The 25,423-nt window shown below is 41.8% G+C and overlaps 1 protein-coding gene and 1 non-coding gene across 6 annotated transcripts in view; both read right to left on the reverse strand.

The window, feature by feature from the left end:
- FGF13 (fibroblast growth factor 13) overlaps window positions 1–25,423 on the reverse strand; it is a 495,501-nt gene that overhangs the window by 18,674 nt on the left and 451,404 nt on the right. The gene's annotated exons all lie outside the window — the stretch shown is intronic.
- MIR504 (microRNA 504) lies at window positions 16,417–16,496 on the reverse strand. Its single transcript, NR_038561.1, has one exon. It is a non-coding gene; the product is annotated as a microRNA 504 (primary transcript).

The following is a 25,423-nucleotide window of genomic DNA, read 5'->3' on the forward strand; positions in this document are numbered from 1 at the left end:
CCTTGGAACAGCGCCTCGAGCTCCATATCCACACCATAAAAATTTGCCGAATAAATAGATGGATGAATTCTGGTGGCCTGATAAATTGAAGGGACAAAGTATTCTAGATTATTAAGGTCTCTGGCTAAGTATTAAAGAATTAGACTTTTCATTAAATGCTATTTCGGCTCCTTTGAGATACAGCTCTCGGGGTTTTCATTTTGAAAGTGGTTATGGACTGCATTGCAATTATAAACCAGCATCTCTGCCCGAAGAAACAAAATAAACCTTTACTCACACTCTTTTGAGCTATACATGAAAGGCTATTCATAAAAAGGGGGTGGGTCAAGATGAAAGAAAATAGCTAAAGAGAACAATACCTTTGAAAAGTATGCCAACAGGTAATTAATCATTGAAAGCAGCACATCCTGATGGCTAGTAAATTTCAAGCGCTTATCTCCGTAATATATGAAAGCGCAATCTTCTCCTCAACATATTAGAAATGTCAGTTCATTGTACTGAACAAAAGAATAAATGAAGACTATGTCTTTCCCAAGAAGGTGCTATTATTTGTGATGATTTCATTAAAATACATTAAATAAAGATTAAAACACTAAAATATCAAGAGCAGTTTAGCCAGGCTTAAAACCTGATGGGACTCTGGGTTAAATGGCCCTTCGTAGAGCACAGGCATCTTGGGCTATAAACGGATGCAGGGTAGAAGGGTTCCCATCTCATTTCCTTGTCAGGGACCACATTCTGTCTTCAATTTACCAGAACAAAGATGAGGTGTTGTTGTTGTTGTTGTTGTTGTTGTTTTAGCAAGAAGGATCTTAAAGAATAAAGAAATGCCACGCCTTGCTAATTAAGAACAATGGGGTAGAAAAACCACTTGAGTGCCACCATTTAGATGTTGCTTAGAGGAAGGAATAATTTGCAAGGAAGCATAGTGAAGGAGAAAGAAAAAAGACTGGTTTAAATCGTGAATGTGCTTTGCATAAATAGACATGTAAATCTGTCAACAGCAATAAATGCAAACCATACTGCTCTGCCACTCACTGGACGATCTTACCAGAGGATCGTGACTGTGTGAGGCAAGCGGGGACACCAGGACTTCACTGCCATGTGCCTTGCTAATAAGTGGACTCAGAAGTAACTTTATCTAACCAAATGCCTGGGATGGTTTTGCCAGTAGCAGAGGCTCAGGGCGCTGATCTCGGCGTAATGAAGATGTTTGGCTGTCTTCCCTGTGAGATAGTCCCTTTTGGATATAAACGAATGGACTAGATGCTGGACCCTTATAAAACAGAGGAAAGCAAGAAGCCCATGAGGCCACTAGCTATTCTTTTCATGAAAACCGGTTTTTAAGATCTGCTCACTTCAATCAAATGTCTAGGCTTGTTGATCTTGGCACGCTGGGGAAAGGCAGAGGGAATAAACAATCCTAACTAAAGGCGAAGGGCAAAGAGCTGCCCAGAACTGCTGTGCTTTCTGATCTTTGCTGCTTCAAGTTTTGCTCTATATTAAGGCAACTTTGCACATTGGTTTAGAGAAGAGATTTTAAAGTCAGACAGTGGCAGAGCATGAATTAGAACCCAGGTCTGTCGAACTGCGGAACTTCGGGCAAGCACTGTAACCTCTGGCCTTCGTTTCCTCATCATTAAAATCGAGAAAATAACAATACTTTCTTCATAGGGCTGCTGGGAAGATTAAATAGGTTACAACTGGCAAAGGGCCGCCCAGCCCATAATAAGGAGTAGATTTTCCCCAATTTATCCCTTCCCCTCTCTCTCTCCCCTTTCGGAAAAGGGAGCGGAGGGGATAAACTGGGAGTGTGGAATTAACAGATGTCCTCCCATCTATAAAATAAACAAGGATTTACTATATAGCACAAGGAGCTATATGGAATATCTTGGAATAACCTATAATGGAAAAGAATCAGAAATATATACATAGTTTTATATATACACATCTCTGAATCCCTTGGCTGTAGAGCTGACATGAACACAATATTGTAAATCAACTAGGCTTCACTTTTTTACAAAAATGCTCTATCCCCTCCCCCAAATTGCTGAAGCAAGTGTTCTAAATCAAGGAACGAATGGCACTACTGTAGGCCACTGGCATTCACATACAGCACAATTACTTTGTGTCTGAATAAAACTTCGGGGCGGGCATGGCCGCTCGCAAAGTTGTATCACTTGCATGTACAAACCAGACCAGGGCTGCCAATCAATTCGTGCCTGCAGACAGCATCGAATCCGCTTCAGGGTGGATGGTGTAGGCGTTGGGTTCTAAAAATGGAGGGGGGGGTGGGGGGTGGAGGTTGGGAGGGTGACAGGTACTACAATTCTGTGAAGTCCTTTTGCGGGGGTGGGGGGGGGGTGCCTGTCTTTCTTTCTGTCCTTAGAGGAGAGGTGAGGGTCATTTCCCTTCAAGAACCGAAGCAATGGTTTGTACACATCCGGCTAAGAAATCCCTGGGGGATTTCTCTGGAGCTGTTCCTCCACTCCTCTGCTCTTTCTCAGCTTTTGAGGAGTGAAGCCGCTTCTCTTGTTGCCAGGCAATGAGTTCCAAGAGCTTAATTTGGAGAGTGACTACTCAAATCGCATCTCCTTCTAGTGCACCCCCTGGGCTACATCCTAGCTCCTAGGCCTTTCTTGGTGTTGTGTTCATGCCCACATCTAAAAATACCGTTCAAGGGAGTTCCCGCAGTGGCGTGTTGGATTAGGAATCCAACTGCAGCAGCGGGGATGGCTGTGAAGGTGCGGGTTCAATCCCCAGCCTGGTGCAGTGGGTTAAAGGATCCCGTGTTGCTGCGGCTAGGATTCAGTCGCTGGCCTGGGAACTTATGCCACGGGTTGTGGCCATAAAAACAAACAAAAAAAAACAAACGACAAAAAATGTTCAATGCTGCTCTGCAACAGCGGTCTGTTCATGGTGTCTTCATCTGGTAGTGGTTAGGGACTAATAAAAAGGGGAATTTGAGTGGGCACCTGAGTGTAATCAATAGTTCAAAGTCTGTTTCTTCCATTTGACTCTAAGCTCAGAGAAGGTAGGGGAGGTATTGGCCAAGCATCAGGCAATCAGTGGATTCTTGTTTGGATGGATGGATGGATGGATGGAAATCTGTATGCTACAGGAAGCCATTATGAAAGGAGTAGAAGGACTATAGACAAAAAAGGAACAAGAGGAGTTCCCATCGTGGCTCAGCAGAAACGAATCTGACTAGCATCCATGAGGTCGCAGGTTCAATTCCTGACCTCGCTCAGTGGATTAAGGATCCTGCGTTGCCTTGAGCTGTAGTGTAGGTCGAACACGAGGCTCAGATCCTGTGTTGCTGTGTGGCTGTGGTGTAGGCCGGCAGCTGCAGCTCCCATTCAACCCCTAGCCTGGGAACCTCCATGTGCCGCAGGTGCAGCCCTGGCCCTAAAAAAGACCAAAAAAAAAAAAACCAGAATAAGAAATACATTTATTCAAGATCTTACTAATCAGCCAAAGCTGATTAGTACAAGCTGAGACTAGGCGTATAATTTGGTGAGACAATCAACAGCAGGTAGAAAACGTGAAAAGAGAGAGGGTTAGGATGTGCTAAGAAGGAGTTACTTGGGTTAATCTGTGGCAGTGATAGTTACTAAGAGGGAGAGTGCCTTTTAGGGGCTGCTACCCTAAGCAGATTTTAGTACCGAATGATGGTGCAAGGAGAATTATTTGGTATGCAATCAAAGGATCTGTAATTATCATTTAAGTGTAATTATTAAGTTGCATCCAACCTGAGGTTACTATTTGGAGCTCACCTGCTAAGTTAATGCTTTGCATTTGTTCATAGCACATATGTTGCTATGCTAACCTTGTGTTTTAGGGGTGTAACTGAAAACGCTCATTGGCACATGGGAGTCATTCAGTACCTTTGATACCAGGCTACTTCATTCATTCATTCAGCCATCATTTACTGAACACCTACCACATGCAGGAAAAGTTGAGACTAAGCTAAGCACTGGGGATACAGCAGTGGACGAGACGAAGCTGCTTTCCTCTCTTTTGAATTGTACGGTCTGGTTAAAGAAGCAGGAGAGACGTGCAATTACATGTGGCAAGCTGAGTACTGAGGCGGGTGTAAGGAATCTTGGAAGCCACTCTGAGTTCAATTCCCAAGTATCAGTAAAATTATTTCCTTATATTGTTCTCCTTGAAGGAAGCCTTGTGCTTTAGGAATTAGAGGAAATCCGTCTTCGGAAAGACAAAGCTAATTAATTGGCACATGTTAATTGATGGCCTATGGGCAGGATACTGTACTAGATTCTTGGAAATGAATGAAGAGATTTAGCGGAATCTTTTGGTTTTCTTTTGGCTCCCCAAGGGTTGCATTCATTATGAATCAAACACAACCCATTAAAATAACTTACAGATTAGGTGTCTATGCGACTGCATGACGATTAAAATAACATTAAGCACTCCATATGCTTCAATGATCTTAGGAGAACCAAACACAAATTTATCTCCAGCAATCACTGACTTCATACCAGAGTAAGCATTTAAAGATGGACATTTGCCTTTACCCCTAAAAAGTCCACACTAGGAGCTTTCACTCGAGTCACATGGGTATATACAGGCTCTCTGAAAATATTAAAAAATTTCAACCCAATGTCATACAATGATATATATCACAGGTGATGCTGAAATGACACTGCCTACTTTTTATCATCTCAAATGTCCCCTTTATGGCTGTGGCTATATGCTTAAAGAAACCACATCTTTTACTGTTGACTGGGCATTACTCTGGTAACTCACTATAGAAATTCAGTTTATCTTCCAGTATTCCATCTGTTGGAAGAAATAACCAACCCCCAATATGATTCCTGCGCTGGTGCCAAAAATCACTACCTGAAATGTTTGATTATTATAGGTTTTTGATGATTCTGTTTCTTCTTCAATGACTATATAAGACAGAAGAAGATTCTAATGAAGATCTTGCCTTACTCATTGGCTTCAGATTTTGAAGGTCATTCTGACCAAGTTGAGAGTGAAATATTTATTATGCTTAACTGGTTGGTTGATTTTTCTTGAGGATCAGCAGGAAAGTGGAGACTGTGAAAGAAATTCCATTTGTAACTGCAAGACCTCACTGAGACAAAGCCAGCTGGGGACGCTGAGCAGTTAGATTTTACCAGGCTACAATATTTGTGTTCAGAAGGGAGGGATGTTTTTCTAAGAGAGAAGGAAAAATAAATTTTCTGCACTCAAGTAATTTTCCCAAGTAATGTTCAGAATGAGCAAAAAATGTGAACCTGTCAAAATAGACAAGTTGCCTTTAAAGAAAGGTGTGAGCAAATACAACTAGCAATTACTAACAGAAATTGCCATCACAGCAACAGCTATCAGCTAGGCTGCACAGCACAGGCGGGAAACAAATCCTTAAAACCTCGTTTCCTTTTGTATGGCTACTGAAATGAAAAGAACCAGCTAATCCAATTATTCGATGTCCTTTTCGATTTATTGTGGCTAGGTAGATAACTCAAAAGTTACAATTATGACAAATTTGAATTCAATTGACTGGTACAGAAGAACCATTATTCTTATACAGTATTACAGAAAAGAACTTTTCAGCTTGTCTGAAAAATGTTTGCTCCTTCAAGTCTCTGGAGAAGTTTATGGAGGTCCAGAGTTCTGGTGGGGAGGAGCCTTTGGCTCTATCACCAATAGAGCTACCATATGATCCAACAGTCCCACTCCTGGGCATAGATCCAGAGAAAACCGTAATTTGAAAAGATACATGCACCCCAATGTTTGTTGAAGCACCATTTACAACAGCCAAGACATAGAAGCCACCTACATCTTCATCAACATAGGAATGGATAAAGAAGATGTGGTACATATATACAATGGAATATTACTGAGCCATAAAAAAGAACGAGATAATGCCATCTGCAGCAACATGGATGGACCCAGAAACTATCATAGTAAGTGAAGTTAGTCAGTCAGACAGTGAAAGACAAACACCATATGATATCACCTACATGTGGAATCTGAAAACAAAAGGATACAAATGAATTTATTTGCAGACCAGAACTAGCCTCACAGATCTCCAAGTCAAATGTATGGTTGCCAAGGGGGAAACATGAGAGGGAAGGGACAAATTAGGAATTTGGGACTGACATATATACACTACTATATATAGAATAGATAACTAACAAGGACCTACTGTACAGCACAGGGAACTCTGCTCAATATCCTATAACAACCTAGATGGGAAAAGAATCTGAAAAAGAGAGGATATGTATGGTATAACTGATTCACCTTGCTGTACACCTGAAACTAACACAATGTTGTAAATCGCCTACGCTCCAATAAAAATGTTTTAAAAAGATTCTTAAAGTCTGGCAAATGCTTTGAACCTTGTGTTTCATGATTTATATAATAGAAAGAATGATATTGACCTTTCTCACTTACAAGTTAAGGGATTACAGCTTGGTTTTTGTTTTTGTTTTTTTTGGATAACTGTCTTTAAAGAGGAAGTCATTTTTTTAAAAGTGTAAGCTCTCGTCTCCCGCATATTATGACAAAGACCTCAAACTGAAAGAAATTGGCCCACATCACACTTCAATGATATAAGTCAAAACATAGGGTCTTAAACCAATGGTGAAAAACCAGCTTGCTTTTTCTATCAATCTTACATAATCCGGAAAGTTGGTCTTCTTATCTTCCTAATCCTTCTGAGATGTGAAGGACGTGAGTAATGGCTTGGAAAAAAAAATGAATGACAGATCTTCACCATCACATTAATACCTTCTAAATCAATGAACGAAAAACATTCCATAGTGTGATTTTTGAAAAATTAAATGTAAAACGAACATTATAATCTTAAACATTCTTCTTGTTTCCATTAGCCGTGTACTTTTGCTAATTTTGATGCATGTCTGGAGCACTCATGTCTAAACAAAGGTATCACGAAGGTTATTAAACCACCATTGGTCAGGGGAAATAAAATTTAACTGGATTTCCAATTTAATTTGCAAAAGGAAATCACTGTTTGAACCCACTCCTTTAGGAGAAATAAGTTAGCCTTCCCTGAAAATCCCGTGGGTTGCAAATAAGTGCTGGCAGCCTCATAGTCTTTCTTTAATCCACCTGTATATTTTGTTTAAATATCTACACCTTGTCTAGCGAGGCAAGCCTATGATTTGGAGTGCCCTTCCCAGAAGTACTCTGTGGAATACATTTTATTTGAATGCCACTCTGTCTATGGAAGATAATTTTCACGTTTAGCATACATGATTCGAAATTTATTTTATTTAGAGGAGTTACATACGGAAAACACGCTCACGTTAGTATTCACCTAACAAACATATCACTAGGAAGAATAATTTCTGCACCAAACACCATCTTACAGAGTCCAAAGGCCCAACAGAAACACACTTGGGGAGTTCTGCTCCCTTTCAAAAATATACCCTGTGTTGTCTTTCCAGAAGGCTATTATCTCTACTACTCATTCACTGGAGGTGTTAGAGCTGGTAAATGGAGAGCGGGTGACCCAAACGACATGGTTGCTGGGCTGGTATACGTCCTTTCCCCTCCTTCCCCCGATTCCCATCACGGCTGTCTCTGCTGCACACTGAGTAAATAAGAGCTTGGGGAAGGTCCTTAGAAGCAGTATAACCCTCAGATCCCACCCTTTTAGATGCTCCATGCTCCTGTACAATTGGCACTTGCGGATGCGGAATAATGAGCTGCTCTGTACCTCTTCGGTAAATCTAAACTGTGATTGTCTTTCTTTACAGAGAGAACTATGACTAAGGGTGGCTCTAGCTTTCTAAGCTCTAATGGGGAGTCCACTTGGCACTTCGGTGCTCCAGTGGGGATGAATGAAGTCTGCTGATGCTACTGCTGCCGCATCTCCTCGTTGTATTAGATGTTGTCTATACCGGGGCATCTAGGAGGCAGCAGGGCTCTGTTGGGAGATTTTCCTTATTCCTCACACAGTCTTCTGTTTCCACTGATAATATTAGATAGTTTAACTGATCTGCCTATGATTACTTTAGTAAAAATAAATGAGAGGGGAAAAGAATTGCTGGAGCAGGTGAAGTGAAGGTATAGGAATAGATGACTATTTCTTTATTCAGTTTCACAGGCACTTGGCCATTTTCATGGGTTTCATTCTATAGGAATGGTTTCATTGTACTTGATTTGATAATTGGGATATAATGAGAAAGCGCATCAAGCTGTGAAAATGTTCATGACAAAATCTCTCTCACTACACGTGATTTCTTTCAACGTGATGCACATTTCACCAGGCGATTCCAACCTTCATCACCGTAGTCTTTGGGAAAAAGAAAACACAAAAATCCTCAATAAAAAAAATTCTAACTTGCAAGTTAACCAAGTTTTGCTTCTCTTTGGAGGAGGTAGGATAAAAATGCAAGCCAACAAAGCTTCAGTATAAGAAATGAGGAAATTTGCATTTACATAAAGCCTCATCCAAGACCATGTGATAAATACAAAAAATTCCACATTAGTAAAGTTGAAATTCATGAGGTCCTAATGACATTCCTGATTTCTAGAGGCCTGGCATTGAATGATTTGCTTCCTGAGCATTGACAAAAATCAGATCCATTGTTCCTTTAATTTTATTATTTTTTCCTATAAAACGGTTTCTTTTTACACAAGAGTACAGCGATAGGCAATGACAAGTACAATAAAATTGAAAATGTTCCCAGTTAACAATGAATGATTAAACTGTCTCAGTAGCAGTCAATACGGTTCCATATTCTCGCTGAATTAAAAGAGGGCTTTGGACTATGCTTGAATCATGATTTTAATATATACATTGTTCGGCCTGAGAAAATTAGCTTACTAAATAATGCTTTCTAAAAAGCATTATCCAAAAATAAATTGCAGCAATCAGCAAGCCACAGACTGAATCCATGTCCAGGAAATTTCCATTTTTAGATAGAAGAAGGCAGGTATCCACGATAGAGGAAGAAAATGTCATTCAGGTAAAAATGGCACATCTGATGAAAGGGACATTTTGATTCTGTTCAAAAGTTGCTCCTGAACCCCAAAAGCAGCAAGGGCCTCTTCAGTTTTCCATTTGCTAATTGTTTCTAATCTACTCAGTAATTAAAACAAAAACAAAAACAAGGTGTCCTAATGAAGAATCATTAAGAAGGAGGGAATGGCTTAGTTAGCGCCCATTCTCTCGAGGCCCAGAGAAGGCCGGGGCTGCGGGGCAGACACTCTGTCAGTCACTGAGTCCTTGCTGGGTGCCATCATCAGGCAGCTGACAGACATGATAGTTGGAGGGTCCCTTTGCTCCAGAAGGCTCTTGACTTTCACATTTTTTTTTTAATCATCTGCTCCAAAGCCTTCTTTAGGCTTTCTAAACTACCTATTCTTTCTAAGGAGCTCCAGTTTGGACAGGACCAGCTTCTCTCCCATTTCTGAGAGCCAGAGTCTGGACTAATGGAAAGAAAAAAAAAAATCAGCAAGTTTATTCAAGAGAAGAGAGCACCTCAACGATGTTTCTCTTGGAATTCTGTATGGGGTAATGTAATGTTCAGGGCAGAAGTTTAACTTCCTAAATGTGAATGTTTTCATTAATTTATTTTTTAAAATTATAGCTGCTTTGCAATGTTGTGCCAATTTCTGCTGTACAGCAAAGCAACTCAGTCATACACATCCTTTATCTTCCATCATGGTCTATCCCAAGAGATCGGATATAGTTCCCTGTGCTGTACAGTAGGACCTCATTGCTTATTCATCCTAAATGGAATTAATAGGTTGCACCTACTAACCTCAAACTCCCTGTTCATCCCACTCGCTCTCCTTTCCCCCTTGGCAACCACAAGTCTGTTCTCTATGTTGTGTGACTCTGCTTCTGTTTTGTAGATAGGTTCATTTGTGCCATATTTTAGATTCCATTTATAAGCGATATCATATGGTATTTGTCTTTCTCTTTCTGAATTACTTCACTTAGTATGAGAATCTCTAGTTGTATCCATGTTGCTGCAAATGGCATGATTTTGTTCTTTTTTATGGCTGAGTAGTATTCCATTGTGTATATGTACCACATCTTCTTTTTCCATCCCTCTGTCAATGGACATCTAGGTTGTTTCCATGACTTGCCTATTGTGAACAATGTTGCAATGAACACAGGGGTGTATGTATCTTTTTCAAGGTAAGTTTTTTCCACATATATGTCCAAGAGTGGGATTGCTGGATCCTATGGTAGTTCTATGTTTAGTTTGTTGAGGAACCTCCATACTGTTCTCCATAGCGGTTGGATCCATTTACATTCCCACCAACAGTGCAGGAAGGTTCCCTTTTCTCCACACCCTCTCCAGCATTTGTTATTTGTAGACTTATTAATGATGGTGATTCTGACTGGTGTGAGGTGGTACCTCACTGTAGTTTTGATTTACATTTCTCTAATAATTAGTGATGTTGGGCATCTTTTCATGTGCCTACTGGCCATGTGTATATCTTCTTTGGAGAAATATTTATTTAGGTCAGCCCATTTTTCTTTTCTTTTCTTTCTTTCTGCTTTTTAGGGCTGCCTGCGGCATATGGAAGTTCCCAGGCTAGGGGTCGAATTGGAGCTGTAGCCTTGGTCTATGCCACAGCCACAGCAATGCAAATCCAAGCCACATCTGTGACCTACACCACAGCTCACAGCAATGCCAGATCCTGAACCCACTGAGTGAGGTCAGGGACTGAATGTGCATCCTCATGGATCCTAGATGGGTTCATTACCACTGAACCATGGTGGGAACGCCCTGCCCATTTTTCAATTGGGTTGTTTGGTTTTTTTGTTTTTTGGTTGTTGAGCTGCATGAGTTATAAATATACATATTTATATTTATACAGATATAAATCTAAATCCCGAAATTTATATGGAACCATAAAAGACCCAGAATTGTCAAAACAATCCTGAAGAGAAAAAAACAGGCAAGAGGTACAACCCTTCCAGGCTTCAGACATTACTACAATGCTACAATAATCAAAACAGTGTGGTATTGGTACAAAAACAGACATATGGGTCAATGGGACTGAATCGAGAGCCCAGAAATAAACCCAATAGCTATGGTCAAAGCTTCAACAGAGGAGCTTTGACAAAGGAGGCAAGAATATAAAATGGAAAAAGACAGTCTCTTCAGCAAGTGGTGCTGGGAAAACTGGACAACTGCATGAAAATCAATGAAACTAGAACACCACCCCACATCATGCACAAAAATAAACTCAAAATGGCTTAAAGACTTTAATGTAAGACATAATACCATAAAACTCCTAGAAGAGAACATAGGAAACCACAAAAACAAAATGAAAAGACAATCTACAGAATGGAAGAAAATGTTTGCAAATGATACAACCAGGCTTAATCTCCAAAATAGCTTCCTAATTATACTTTGCTTAGGTGGATATTAAAACGTTGTGTATTTTCTGAGCTTCCTTTGATAGGGAGGAAGAACTGGGAAGTTTAAGGCTGAGATGGCCTGGAATTTAAAATTTTCTACATGTACAAACCACAAGTTCCCATGTCTTAACTGCTTCTAATCAATCCTAAGCATAATTGCTCATCAGAATCCATAAAGTAGTTAACATGAACCTTGATTATTTCTACACAGATAGTTGAAAGTTGACTAATGCGTCGGAAGAACAAAATCTACACAGCAGCTGATGCCTCTCCTGAAAGAGCACACAGGAAACCCACACCAGAAACCCGGAGAGCCATCTCCAAGCTCAGGCCCTGTGTAGAGACATCCATTAAAATCTCGAGAATGGCAATAGGTGAGCTACATTTGCATTCTGTATCTCGTCTCACATGAGTCATCCTCAACTACTTTCCCTCGCTCTCCAACATGTAGCATCTAGTAAATGAAGAGACGTATGGCCGTGGATGACCTTAGCCACAGGCAGGAAAATCAACCAGCAACCAGCACATATTTCATTTATTAAAAGACATACTGGCAAACCATCTACAATCCAAATTTGTATCAGAAATAAGGTAGAGCAGATGTGGGAGTGGGGGGGAGGCCCGCACCCGTTCTGTTCTATATTTTCAATGCTTTATGCTTCACCACGTCGTTGCAGCTGAAACTTGAGTTATTTTAAAGTCACGGTGGGGAAGCCCTACAGAAAGCCCCACAGCACCTTCTGTGACTCACCTGTCTCTTTGGTATTCTTTATCATTTGATCCTCTACTAGCCCCACTTACGTTGCTTTTAGCAAGCACCCTCCCCCCACCCCAAGGCTGCTCTTACAAACAGGCAGCTGCTGCAAGGGTGTCTTCTTAAAAGGCTCCATAAATGAATAAGTAAAGACCATGGCTGTTCCAGTGGCCTGTTTTGGCTCCATGATCCACTCCCAGCTGGCAAACTCCCCAGAAAGTAACCACTAGAAGAACAATCTGTTTGACGTGAGGCTCCCTATTCAGCTTAGGAGGAAGCTTCAGCCATCACAATCTCTTGAGGACAATAATGTGAAAGCCCCCCTTTCTTTATTGTTATTATTATTGTCGTTTTGGCCAGGGCCCTCAGGAAGCTCAGTTATTCCAAATTGCTGATTCTGAAATGTTATATTCGATACATGTACAGGCTTTGAAAAGACATAACATTCCTTTGATTCAGTGAAATATCTCATTGAAGATATTTTAGGAGAAAATACTCAGAAAAGCAAGCCATCGAGTTCAGCCGAGAAAAGGAAGTTGTTCCAAGAGAGATTAGCTGCTCATTAATCCTCAACCACTAATCTGAGGTTGCGTGTGTGTGTGTGTGTGTGTGTGTGAGAGAGAGAGAGAGAGAGAGAGAGAGAGAGAGAAGAAATTAATAAAAAAGTAATTGAAGAAAAAAATTTCCACAGATGACTGGCTATAGAACATAGGCTCTAAACTGAGAATGCCTCAGTTTCCCACAGGGTGCCAAGAAAAATTTTATCTCCTTTTTAAAAGCAGTGGCAAGAGGACCCAGGAACAGAGAAAGAGATGAAAACCCTGAACTTCTCTCTACAAATAGCCAACAACGGTCGGGCTCCAAGAAGTCAGGAACCGGTAACTAGTTTGGCTCTGAGAAGTCCAAAGAAACCAAAGTTCTACTTTCTTCCCCGCTGCCTTGGTTCTGCTTAAGTCCTGTGTTTAAATTCAGCTGTTCACTGACCTCAACACTCAAGGATACACTGGGCCCAGCGAGCTCCCTGGAAAGGCCCAGCCAAGATCTCTGTTGGTACGAAAGGGGTTCTCGGTGCCCTAGGGTGTGTTCCCTTGGCCCCTTCCCTCCTTAACCCTTCCAGCCCTGGGGAGTATTCTCTAGGTCAGAGTTTGCAGACATCACCCCAAGGCAAGATCCAGGCTTTACTGAAGCCTAAAATGCCTCCATTCAGAACTAACCTGAAGGGACAAAGCTGGGCTGGGCGGCTGCTTCTCCCTGGTCCTGTGAAGCCGGGGAACCTATGTCCGTTCTCTTTCAAGTAGCATGTTACTATGGCGTTCAGTTCAAGCCAAGGCTCTTATGGTTTCAAATTATTTTTGATCCGACTATGTAATTAAGACAGGTTCACCTCTGTGCATCAACAGCCATTATACTTCATTGCAATTGTTCCTACTTGGCTTGAGGGCATAGTCGGTGAGCAAGACCAGTGCATCTTAAGACAGAGGGCAAATAATTCTGGAAGACTTCAGAAACTCTTAGAATCTATGTATCTACAATGTGCCCTTCTGGCTGGGCCTTGGGAAAGGTCTTAAGCACCTAGCATCCTAGAGTTATTCAGACGTGAATTCCGAGCAAAGGGCCACTATTCAAAGCGGTCCATTCCTGTTTACAAAGACGATGCAGATTATTTTGTGGTAGATGGGTGTTTCAGTATTCTGTAAGTGCTCATTAAATGCAGGCAGTTTAGCTGAGCTGTAATGGCACTTAATTCTGGAAAGTAAAGCAAAAGTGTGTGCCTGACCACTTTTCTCAATAGGCACTAGGATAAAACAGAGCATCAAAAGGTGCTATTTTTAGACAAAACAAGCAATCTACCGTGAAGAAAGAAAAAAAAGCAAGGAGCAATAACACCACTAACTAAAATGAGGGCTGCTACACAACCGGGGACACAACATCATCAGTTTCCCAGGTGATCAAGTACAGAGGAACCCCATTCCAGGTATACAAACGGGGAATCTCCCTCTCATTCTCTCTGTACACCCCCCCGACACACACACGGGAATCCTACTGAGAAGAGGATTAGATGACACATGACAACTTAAAGGCTGGCTATAGGTAGATCATGGGCTATTCTCACTGGCACTCTTTAGCCAGTGTCCTTTTATTTTAACATATATCCTGTCTCTAGAAGTTTCGATAGGGAGTTTTGGTTCTTTGCTTTAATTTAATTCCCTGGCATTTCCACTGTATTTCTTTTCTTTTCTTTTGCTTTTTAGGATGGCAGGTATGGCATATGGAGGTTCCCAAGCTAGGAGTCGAATCAGAGCTACAGCCGCTGGCCTACACCACAGCCACAGCAACGCCAGATCCAAGCCGTGTCTGCAGCCTACACCACAGCTCACGGCAATGCCGGATCCTTAACCCACTGAGCGAGGCCAGGGATCGAACCTGCATCCTCATGGATCCTAGTTGGGTTCGCTACTGCTGAGCCACAATGGGAACTCCCTACACTGTATTTCTTAACCTGACCATCCACATTTTCAAATCAAAATGTTCAAATGCTGAATGACTGCAGTCCAGCCTCCCTAAACTTCCCAAGAAGAGCCTGAGTGCTCATCTCAGGTACCTCATAAACAGCATCAATACAAATCCAGTATCTGAGAGTTTTTTCCCCCAAGTATGATACACGGCCTATTTGCATTTCTGAGAGAAAAAAAAATGTGTTTTTATTGTTAGAATCTAGTCATATTCCATTTTCTGCTAATGAGAAAATTGGTGAGAAAGCTACACGCTCCTAAGCTATGACCTAAAAAATGTGTAGAAAGAGAATATCTGAATAATAAACGTTAGTAAAAAGCACTTAAATTAAGTGGAAAAGTTGGGACATGCCAAAATGTACTAGAATGAAAGTTGGTTGGGAGTTTCCTGGTGGCCTAGTGGTTAAGGATCTGCCATTGTCATTGCTATGGTGTGGGTTCGATCCCTGGCCTGGGAAATTGCATGTGCCATGACTTTGGCAAAACAAAACAAAACAAACCCAAAACAGGACTGGTTTGGAATCAGAAGAGTTGAGTTCAACTTCCAATTCTGCCACTTATTAACTGTGTGTCCTCTGACAAATCACTTGTCTCTCTGAACAGCAGTGTCATCATCTACGATGATGTAATAAACCCTTGGCCATCTAGCAAGGTGGCTGCAGGAATCAAACAAGGAAATGGACACAGAAACACTACACATTTGAAAGTGTTAGACATATAGGGGAGGGGGGTGGACTGGGAGTTTGGGGTTCGTAGATGCAAGCTGTTGCCTTTGGAGTGGATAAGCAATGAGATCCTGCTGCATCACACAGGAACCTCTATCTAGTCACGTGTGATGGAACAGGATGGAGGATAATGTGAGGAAAAGAATGTATATATCCGTGTGTGACCGGGTCACTTTGCTGTACAGTAGAAAATTGACAGAACACTGTAAGTCAACTCCAATGAAGAAAAATTAAAACAATAGTGTTAGGCGCATTATCGAGTACTATTATTATACATAAGTGGGATACATAATTTGTGAGGCAAAACCCGTTATGAACTATTCCACTTCCTCGCACTTTTCCAAGGATGCAAGCGTCCTGATCTAGACATGCAGATTGCATATATTTAGGCATTTAGGTGTTTCACAAAAACAACACTGAAGAAACAGAAAACAACCTCGAAAGACCATTACTGTTCAGCCATTCAAATAATGATACAGACGAATCTTAATATATGAGGGAATCTCTGTGGTAAGAAAAGGTTTCAAATATGATATGTACAGAGAATTATATACATATGTGTATTATATTTAGAAGGAGAGAGAAAGAGAAGAAAGAGAGAGAGAGAGAGAGAAACAAACAGCCACGATAAGGATCTAGAATAGAATGTTTAACATTGGTTGTCTCTGGTTAGGGAGATTTTTTAAATGGATACTTTTTTGTATTTTCCAATTTTTCTACAAGCGCACATTCCATTGATACACAGAAAATTAAAATGCACAAAAGCAGTATTCCTTTAGAGATAGGGTGGGGGAGAGAGAGGGCTGGACAAAGAGCGAGGGGGAGGGAGCAGCCCAATTAGAAGGTTCGAATTCTGTTGCCCCTATGAGAGGTACAAGGACACGTCAACAATGACTGAAGACACTTATCAGGGCTGAACTTCTTACGAGCAGACCAGCGGAATGTTCACGAAGCACTGGACTGGTGGGGTAGACTCCGGTGAAGTGGCTTTGAAATCGACTTCGGATCGACCTTTGCCATGCGGTGGTTGCCTGTGCCCTCTGTGTGGGAAACCCTGCCCTGCGCTCCCTTCAGTAAGCATACAGATAGAGTGCAGACCAGGGTCTCCCAACAGCAGCCGAGTCAACAATCCACGTGAGGTCTCCTCTCTTCGGGTGGGATTCTAGGTGGGCAATGGATGGCGCGCTGAGTCCCCTTTTTCCTTTGGCATTGTCCCGCCGCAGTGACGAGTACAGGCTGATGAGGGCAGACGGCGACCTTGCGGATCTGTGTGCCCCCTGTGATAACGGTCCTTTCGGACTCCATAGAAATCGTATTCAGTCAGTCTCCGCAAAAAGGCAAAATATGACAACACATGACGAGATCCTCAGAGTCTTTCAAGAACTACAGGCGGAAGTGTGCGTGTCGCCATGTGATGGGAATGGCAGGTAATAAGGGCGAACCTTTACTAACCCCGTGTAAATGGCTGTCCTCTCCTTTAACCCTCTTAAGGACCCCCCCAGGAGGTCTATACTCCTATCACCCCCACTTCAGACATGAGGAAACTACGAGACAGAGAGATCAATCCTTTATCCCATATCGCAAACCTTATAAGCAGATGAGCTGGGTTTCTAATCCATGTAGCTGGACCGAGCCCTCCCGCTTAACCACTGCGGGCAACCTGGAGGCAAATATTAAGGATCATTTATTAGTGACGCAGGAGCCTGCTTCAATCCAGGACATCAAACAGCTGTTGCCACAGGGTGAGAAGGAGGGTTATTCGGTCCTAGTTCACAGACAGAGACCGTGACTCCATCGTTGGCAATCTTGAGTCTGAAGAGCCATTAGTAAGAGACGAATGTAGGGTTACGGTAGCCAGCTGGACACACAGCTCAAGAGGCAAGCTGTTTGTGTGTGAACGGTACCCGGAGCCTGGGAATAGATTTAATAATCTGAGACGATGGCAGAAAAGAAGGCTGGAAGCTCAGGGCAGGGAGGGCACTAGCATTTAAGGGCAGACGGAGGAAAGAGAGGACTCTCGGTCGCCCCTGTCCAGTGCTGCAGGAAGGAGCAATAAGGTAAGGACCCAAGGCAACCGTGGGCTTTGTTTGGTGGTCACTGGTGACCTTAGCAACAGGAGTTCAAGGGTAGTAATAAGGGCAGAAGATAAAGTAAAAAGGGTTGAGGAATTAAGTCGATTATAAAAATAGACCAAGTAAAGATAAAGTCGGCTCTGGGCTATCAAGGGAAAGACACAGTTTGAGAGGGAAACAGAATTCCGGGAGTGACTTCTTAGGCTGGGAGTCCTGAAATGGTCTGTATACCAATGGGAAAAAGCTAGGAGTCAAGGTGACATTAAAATACGGATGCGGGAAAGAATAATTGATGGATCTAGGTCTACCAGCTTTGGGAAATGATACGATCAAGGGAAAGATAGAGGGCTTAGCCCTAAAAAGGAAGCAAAGGCCTTCTTTGGGGAGACGGAGGCTGAACTGAATGACCTGTAAGATCCTTCACAGTATTAATACCCTTTGATGAAAGACGACAAAAATCTCAGGGCGACTGCAGTGAGTTTTGGACGACGAGGAAGGAGATGGACACCTACGGACCGAGGCTTGTTCTATCCGGCACAGGACAGGTTAACGTTAAAGGGGTCCAGTCGACTTCAGACAACTACCAACAACCCCTTCGCCTGATGCTAAACCTAGACTTTTTTCAACAAGGAGGTCTCTCTCTCTTTTCCGGTCTTCTTTTAAAAGCTGAGAACGGAATGGGGTACCCCCACAGCAAAGCGACAGGCAAGAGGCGATGTACATGTACCTTAACGAGAATATATTGGCAATGTGTTACTTTAAGAATGTGGATTGGGGCTTCCTCCCCCACCCCTGGCCCCACGCTGCCCTCACTACCTCTAGATTCCTCCTCCTCCTTCTCCCTAAAATACCTTTAGGATTTCTCCTGTGTGCATAACAAATAACAGCATGATGTACATTTCAGCACTTCTTCAAAGAGGTTTCCAGGTGCTGGATACAAGCAGTAGAAGATCTTGCGTTTTTTCCTTTAGATCTAAATAGTCTGAATCTCAGTATTGCTCATGGGAACTGTTTCAAAGGCTGAAGTGTCAGAATCAGAAAGGAAAGAAATGTGTGGGTGGCAAGTTGCTACATGCAAACCTGTCATATTCTTCTTTCATTTTCAGACCTGAATATGCATGGATGTAGAAATTATAGCCTATTCCAAAGTTGTTATTGTCAGCATCAAATATAACAAAAAAATGTCAAGAAGATAAGACTGGTATATTTAAGTGAAAATGTTCAACAGATTTGATCTTTAACTCAAATAGCTCTATCTGTTAATGAGCCCTTTCATTCCCTTTGAATATACTTTAAGAGAAGGTTCCGGGGCAAAGTACAGAGTAAAATCTCCTTGATTCAAATTTCTCTACTTTGAAATTTACAGTAACTTAAAACCAGAATGGGGAGAAACTTATTTTTGTTTAGTGATCCATTTAGACAGGAGTACAAAATAATGACACAGAAGAAGAAACTTTAAAAATACTTGTTAATGAGACTTCAAAAATGCACGCATAACGATGCTCAGCACAGCACTGTTTTATAACAACAATAAAAAAAGCAAACACTCTAACATTCCTCAGTAGAGGACTGGATAAACAAGTTATGGTCCACAGATACAACAGAATATCATCCGCCTTCTTTTCAAATGAGGATGCGGATGTGCATCTACTGACATGAATATGGGCACAAGATCTAAGTGAAAAAAAGCAAGTTACAGAACAGCACATACAGAATTATCACATTTATGCACCATGAAGTACACACATACATTCATCCATAAAGAGGAAAACTGGATAAGACACTGAAATCTCTGAGTGGTGCGTTTGTGGTGATGTTTAACGTCCTTTCAACTTCATATAAAATAAAAAATAGAAGTAAAAAAGTGCCTGTGAACAAACTTTCCTGGAGTCCTCCAAGGAGTTTAATTCACAGGTAAATCATTGAGACATTAATTATACGTCATTTCATTAAATCAGGTCATCTCAGGACCCTTACCAAAAAAGGAATACGCATAGTTTGAGTTAATCGAGGGAACAGGTGTTATTGCAGCTCTTTAAAAAATACTTTATAAGACTGACCCACTTCATAATTCTTTTTTAGCAGTGAGTGGGTTTGTGTGTGTGTGTGTGTGTGTGTGTGTGTGTGTGTGGATTGAATAGCAAGTCTTACAGTTCTTTAGCTGTGGCACACACATACACACACACCCCACCACCACCACCACCACCACCACCAACCACCACCACCATCACTTCCATTATTAATCTACTTCATCATAAAGGATATTAGAAGGTGTTAAAATTGATTACATAACAGTGGAAATAAATGTATACTTAACTCACAGTGTACCCCAGCAAACCGAATCAAGTGAGAAAGGAATCAATGGTTGGACTATGGGAGTTCAATATAAATTAGGCTGAGTGACATCTCCACTTCGCATAGTGGCATACTCTTAAGCAAGAAAATAGCTATATTTGCCAGGTTTTTTTTAAAGAAATAAATCAATCAGCATTTCTACATAATGGAGTAGAATAAAATTATGAATCTTAAAAACACAGTCAATATTTATCAATATATTTTCCGCATGCAGAACTTGGATATTTATCCATCACACTGATTTGCATTTGAGCATCACTCTTGGAAGTTGTTTCAAGCGCGAACTAATTAATCAATTAATTAAATATTTCAATATACATTTATCGAGCACCCACGGTATGCCAGGCACGGTTCACGGCACTGAATAGATCACTGAACAAAATAAAGACCCTGCCCTCAAGGAGCTGACATTCTAGTAGAGGGAGACAATTAAAAAACACATACATATTCATTCATTCAACAGAAACAGTGAACAAAAATAAATCCTGCCTGCAAATAATTTATATTCTAGTATATAAATACAAACAGATAAACATTTTATTCAACAAATATACATTCAACATATTTCATCATGATTTGACCTATTTACATGTGCTATATAAATTATGGACAGTGGGAGATGGAGAATAAGGGAGACAAAGTGCTATTTGAAATTGGGGGAAGCTTCTTTGATAAGGTGATGTTAGAACAGGGACCTGAAGGTAGTGAGAGGGTGAGCAGAGGGGCTATGTGGGGAAGAGAAGCCCAGTCAGCTCGGATCTGGCATGGCTGTGGCGCAGGCCAGTGGCTACAGCTCTGATTTGACCCCTAGCCTGGGAACCTCCATATGCTGAGGGTACAGGTCTTAAAAAAAAAAAAGAAGAAGAAGCAGCAGCAGCAGCAGCAGCAGCAGCAGCCCAGTCCGAAGGAACAGCCAGCACGAAGACTCTAAAGCAGCAGAGGCTTGTCAGGATGTGATTAAGGAACAGCATGGGAGCCAATGTGACTTGAGCATAGTGAGTGAGAAGCCAATGAGTACGAGGAGGGTTGCAGTCAGAGGGCTGGGGGACCATGTCCCAGAGGGCCTGACAGGCCATACTAAGGACTCTGAAGTACCCTGAGGAAGCCATTGGAGGAATCTGAACAGAGGAGTCATTACATGATCTGACTTACGTTTAAAAAGGATGACTGTGTGGGGGAGAAGGTGGGAGACACGGGAGATAAGGAGGAAGACTAACCAAGGGACTGTTGCCAGAATCGAGGTCTGAGAGGGTGGACCTAGAGAGCAGAAATGGAGGAGATGAGAACTGGCTTGGTTCTCACGTTGCTTCTATTTTGAAGGAAAAGCTAAGAGTTGCTGATGCATTGGGTGCATGATGTCAGAAAAGATACAAGATAACTCCAAGGACCTTGACCTAAGCAACTGGAAGGATGCGGTTGCCAGTTATTGAGATGGAGAAGACTGTGAGGTAGAGAAATGCGGGGAAAGGATATGAAGATGTCTCTTTGGACAAGTTATCGGAAGGATGCTAACTAGGCATCACAACAGAGATGTCGAGGAAGCAATCGTAAATAGGATTCTTTTTTTTTTTTAATTTTACGGTCACACCCATGGTATATGGAAGTTCCTGGGCCAGGGATGGAATCTGAGCCACAAGTGTCTTCAGCAACTTCAGATACTTTAACCTACTGCGCCAGGCCAGGGATGCAGCCCACACCTCCGCAGTGACCTGAGCCGCCGCAGCCCAATTCTTGACCCTCTACAACATGGCGGGGACTCCTGACTCTGAATTTTAGATAAGAGGTCCAGGCTGAAGAATCACCCATATATAGATAGTATTTGAAAGCCATCAGAGACTTACATCAAGAGAGTAAATACAGATCGAGAAAAGAAGGTCCCATAACTGAGTCATGAAGCCCAGCAAAGTCTAAAGGTGAAGCAGATATGAAAGAACCAATGGCAACGAGATCCTGCTATACAGCACAGAGAACTATATCTAGTGACTTGCGATGGAGCATGATGGGGGATAATGTGAGAAAAAGAACATATATATATATGATAGACACACACACACATATATGACTGGGTCACTTTGCTGTACAGCAGAAATGGACAGAACATTGTAAATCAACCATAATAGCAAAAATAAAAATCTTATAAAAAAGAAAGAAAGAACGGACAAAGGAAACTTGGAAGGATCAGCCCATGAGGGGGGAGAAAAGCCAAGAAAGGGTGGTGTCCTGGAGGCCAGGTGAAGAAAGTCTTTTCGGGAAGAAGCAGTGGTCAACTGCAACCACCACCACTGTTAGGTCAAATAAGAGGGAGCTCGGAGACTGGACGCTAGCTCTGGGAATGCAGAGGTAACTGGTGATTTTGAAGAGTAACTGGGTGGAACGATGGGTGGAGTGGTGAAAGCCAGACTGGACTAGGTTTAAGGGAGAAGGGGAGAAGGTGAGAGGAAGATGCACATACAGTTCTTTGAGGGCTTGTGCTGTTAACAGAAAACTAATAAATGGGTTGGTAGCTGGTGAGGGATTTAAATGGGAAAAATATGAGTACGTCTGTATGTTGATGGAGGTTAGAGAGGGAAATACGATGACACAGGAAGGCGGGGTGATCACTTCCGGAGTGATCATCTTGAGTAAGAGATACGGGGTTGAATCCAGTGGAAAATGCTAAGGGCTGGCCTTAGACGAGAGCAAGGAAAAGTGACTCAGAGTAACAGGAGGAAAAAGGCAGAATATGAAGACCAGACACAAGTGGGTAAGAGAAGGTGGTGGAGGTACAAGAGAATTTTATTCTATTTTCTCTATGATACAAGAATCTTAGCCTGAAGAAGGGGAGGAGACGGGATTTCAGGAGAAACAATCAAGTAGGTTGGTATAAAAGTAATTCAAGCAGGGAAATTCTAATAATCCTAATACTAATAAGGAGGAGGTGGAGGAAGAGGGCTTTATATATGCTAATATATTTAAATCTCTCGATTCAGTTTTTCTGTTACTACCCCATATCACAGATGAGAAAACAAAGTCAAGTCAGCAATTTCATCTGTGTGTTAGGCTTACTGGGCAGCACTGATGGTCCACTAATGGTCAATATTTAAAGTGAAATCAGCGGGACTGTGTTTTCCTCCGGCAGCACTTGTGCAGATGTTGAATTGGCAAAGACGTGAATTGAACTAGGGTGGAGGTGTTGCCAGCTGATTAGCAATGGGGGGGAGGGAAAGCTGAATTTAATCGATTGCGTATGAAAGGGTAATTATTGTGATGGACTGTGTCACCTAAGCCAGGGAAGGAGATAAGTGAGGATGGGGCCTAGAAGGAACGAACTGTGTAGGCAGAAGGTGATAGTCCAAGAATGGGATGCTTGAAATTGAGATGTGGGTCAAGGTCACTTTCAAGGACAGTCAAACATTCTCCTTAGGAGTGGATGGCTGAGGTAGGATGGACAAGATCACTGGAGAAGTTCAAGGAACTGAGAGGTCAGAGCACCTGAGAATCATCCACATGGATACTGAAGTCATCAAGATGACAGCAGGCGTCACGTGGGAGGGCGTGACAATGATCTAGGACATCAAACTGTTGAGGAGCCATGGATAGCAGTGTTGGAGAGAATGATAAACACAAGAAAGACTCCCCTTATCTCCCTCTTGCAATCCAGGGAACTAAAAAGGGGTGTCCAGTCCAAGGTAAACTAATAGCGGAGAACAAACAATCGGGAGTTCTCACGGTTATAGCTCCGAAGACCAGCTCAAACCCTTGCACTTTCCCAGGTAATCAGTTCACTGTTCCTATCAATTTAGTACATGCCAACTACTGCTGCGATGAGCCTGTTAATTCCAATGGATACTCTCTCAGGCCCTCTTGTCCCAGCGAAGCAAGCTGGACTTCGTATGATGCAAAGCTAGAGCTCAGGTGTGGCGACAGCTCCAATCAGAAATGGTGTTAGATATACATATTTTTCAAAAGCCCTAGTCACCTAGTCCAACGAATGCGATTTGCTCTACTCAAGGCAGAGGATAAATGAAATCTAAATCTTTCTTAAATTTGAACCACTCATGATATGGTTATGAAAATCTCGAGAAATTCTAGTAGTCACCTATGTTTTAAACAACACTGTATACCACATGCAACAATCATTCTATGAAAGAAAAATTCTTATGATTTTTATACCTATCTTATTATTTAATTATTTTCACATTGAGGCCATTCTGACCATCCCATCTGCATCTTAGTGATAATATCACATATTCAATCAACAAACCAAAGGAAGTGAAAGACTGTCTAAAGGAACACTGTTTTGCTTTTTTGTCCTCTATAAAGGTAACATGATAAAATTAATTTTAGAAACTTTCACTAAGGCATAAAAATAAAAATAAGAATACGATTCTACTCTGCAGTAATAACCATTTTGAATCTCTTGGGGTATGTGCTCCTTTTCTAGGGAATAAGAGCCAAGAGATGGGGCCTGAGTTCTCTGAAAGGTTTTAGTTTTGTTCTTGTACCCTCTCAATCTTTGCCATTTTGTGGAAATTCAGGCTCCTGTTAATTCTGGAGAAAAGACCCACTAGTTGTGAAGGCATCGTTACTATTAAATAAAGGTTTTGCTCTAGATGAGAAATATTTGTTTTGAATGAATAGAAACGTCTTCAATCTGTAGCAGAATGGCTGAGTACAGATACTGGGGGGTGGCTGAAGATCAGAGGCAGCCAAAAAAATCATAAAGAAAAAGCTGAAAATCCCATACTTCAGTGAACCTGCAGCTACTCGGTGCTTAAAAGATCTGTTAGCCCAACAGCCTGAGAAAACAGGGTGAGTAGGAACGGGCACAGGCGAGGTTCATGCGGACATTCTAGGTGCAAAAGCAGGTTAAAAGATGGATGGGTTTGATGCACTTGGAAAACCCGATTAAATGTCTAGTAATGATTTATCTCCACGAACACATGCTTTCTTCCCCAGTATATACACATCACTGAATTCAGAAAGACTTGACTGAACCCTCAGTCTCCCTGTCTACAAAAAATAAATAAATAATAATAAAAAAGAAGGGTTGGCTGTAAAGGGACAAAACGGCATTTGAGCTGAATCTGAGTAGATCATCTTCGTGGAGACTGCCGTGATTTCCTTACAAGGAATTCACAAAATTATGGACTCCTACCCATACATCAGCCAATCAGAAATTTACGAGGTTGGGAATATGATTAACATTGCAAATCGCTCTTGCTTCAACTCGAGTTGATTCTTTCCCAGAGAGCTTTTCATAGTTCACTATATCATGCACGGCCTGGTGGAGTCATGCATTGACAGAGCGTCTCTGCAAAGCAGAAGAGCAGAGCTGCTGATGAGCTACAGGCTGATATCTTAGGAAATAAAGCAGTGTTCCAGATAAATGAGCCTATGCAATGGATGACTAAGCTGTTACATTCAGTCATGTCAATTTTTCTGTTAGTATCTTTCATGTGCTTTTTGCGCCTTTTGATAAATGGCATACACCATTCACACCTATATTGGGTCCAAATCAAAGCCAGAAAGAGGAGAGCTCTGACTCTGAGACTATCACAGTGCCCTATTTGTGCTCAATTATGACTGGATCGTGTTTTTACGGACAGATAAGAGAGTCATGGAAATTCTGGGCT

This window comes from Sus scrofa, chromosome X, assembly GCF_000003025.6.
Source record: "Sus scrofa isolate TJ Tabasco breed Duroc chromosome X, Sscrofa11.1, whole genome shotgun sequence".
Classification (NCBI taxonomy): Eukaryota; Metazoa; Chordata; class Mammalia; order Artiodactyla; family Suidae; genus Sus; species Sus scrofa.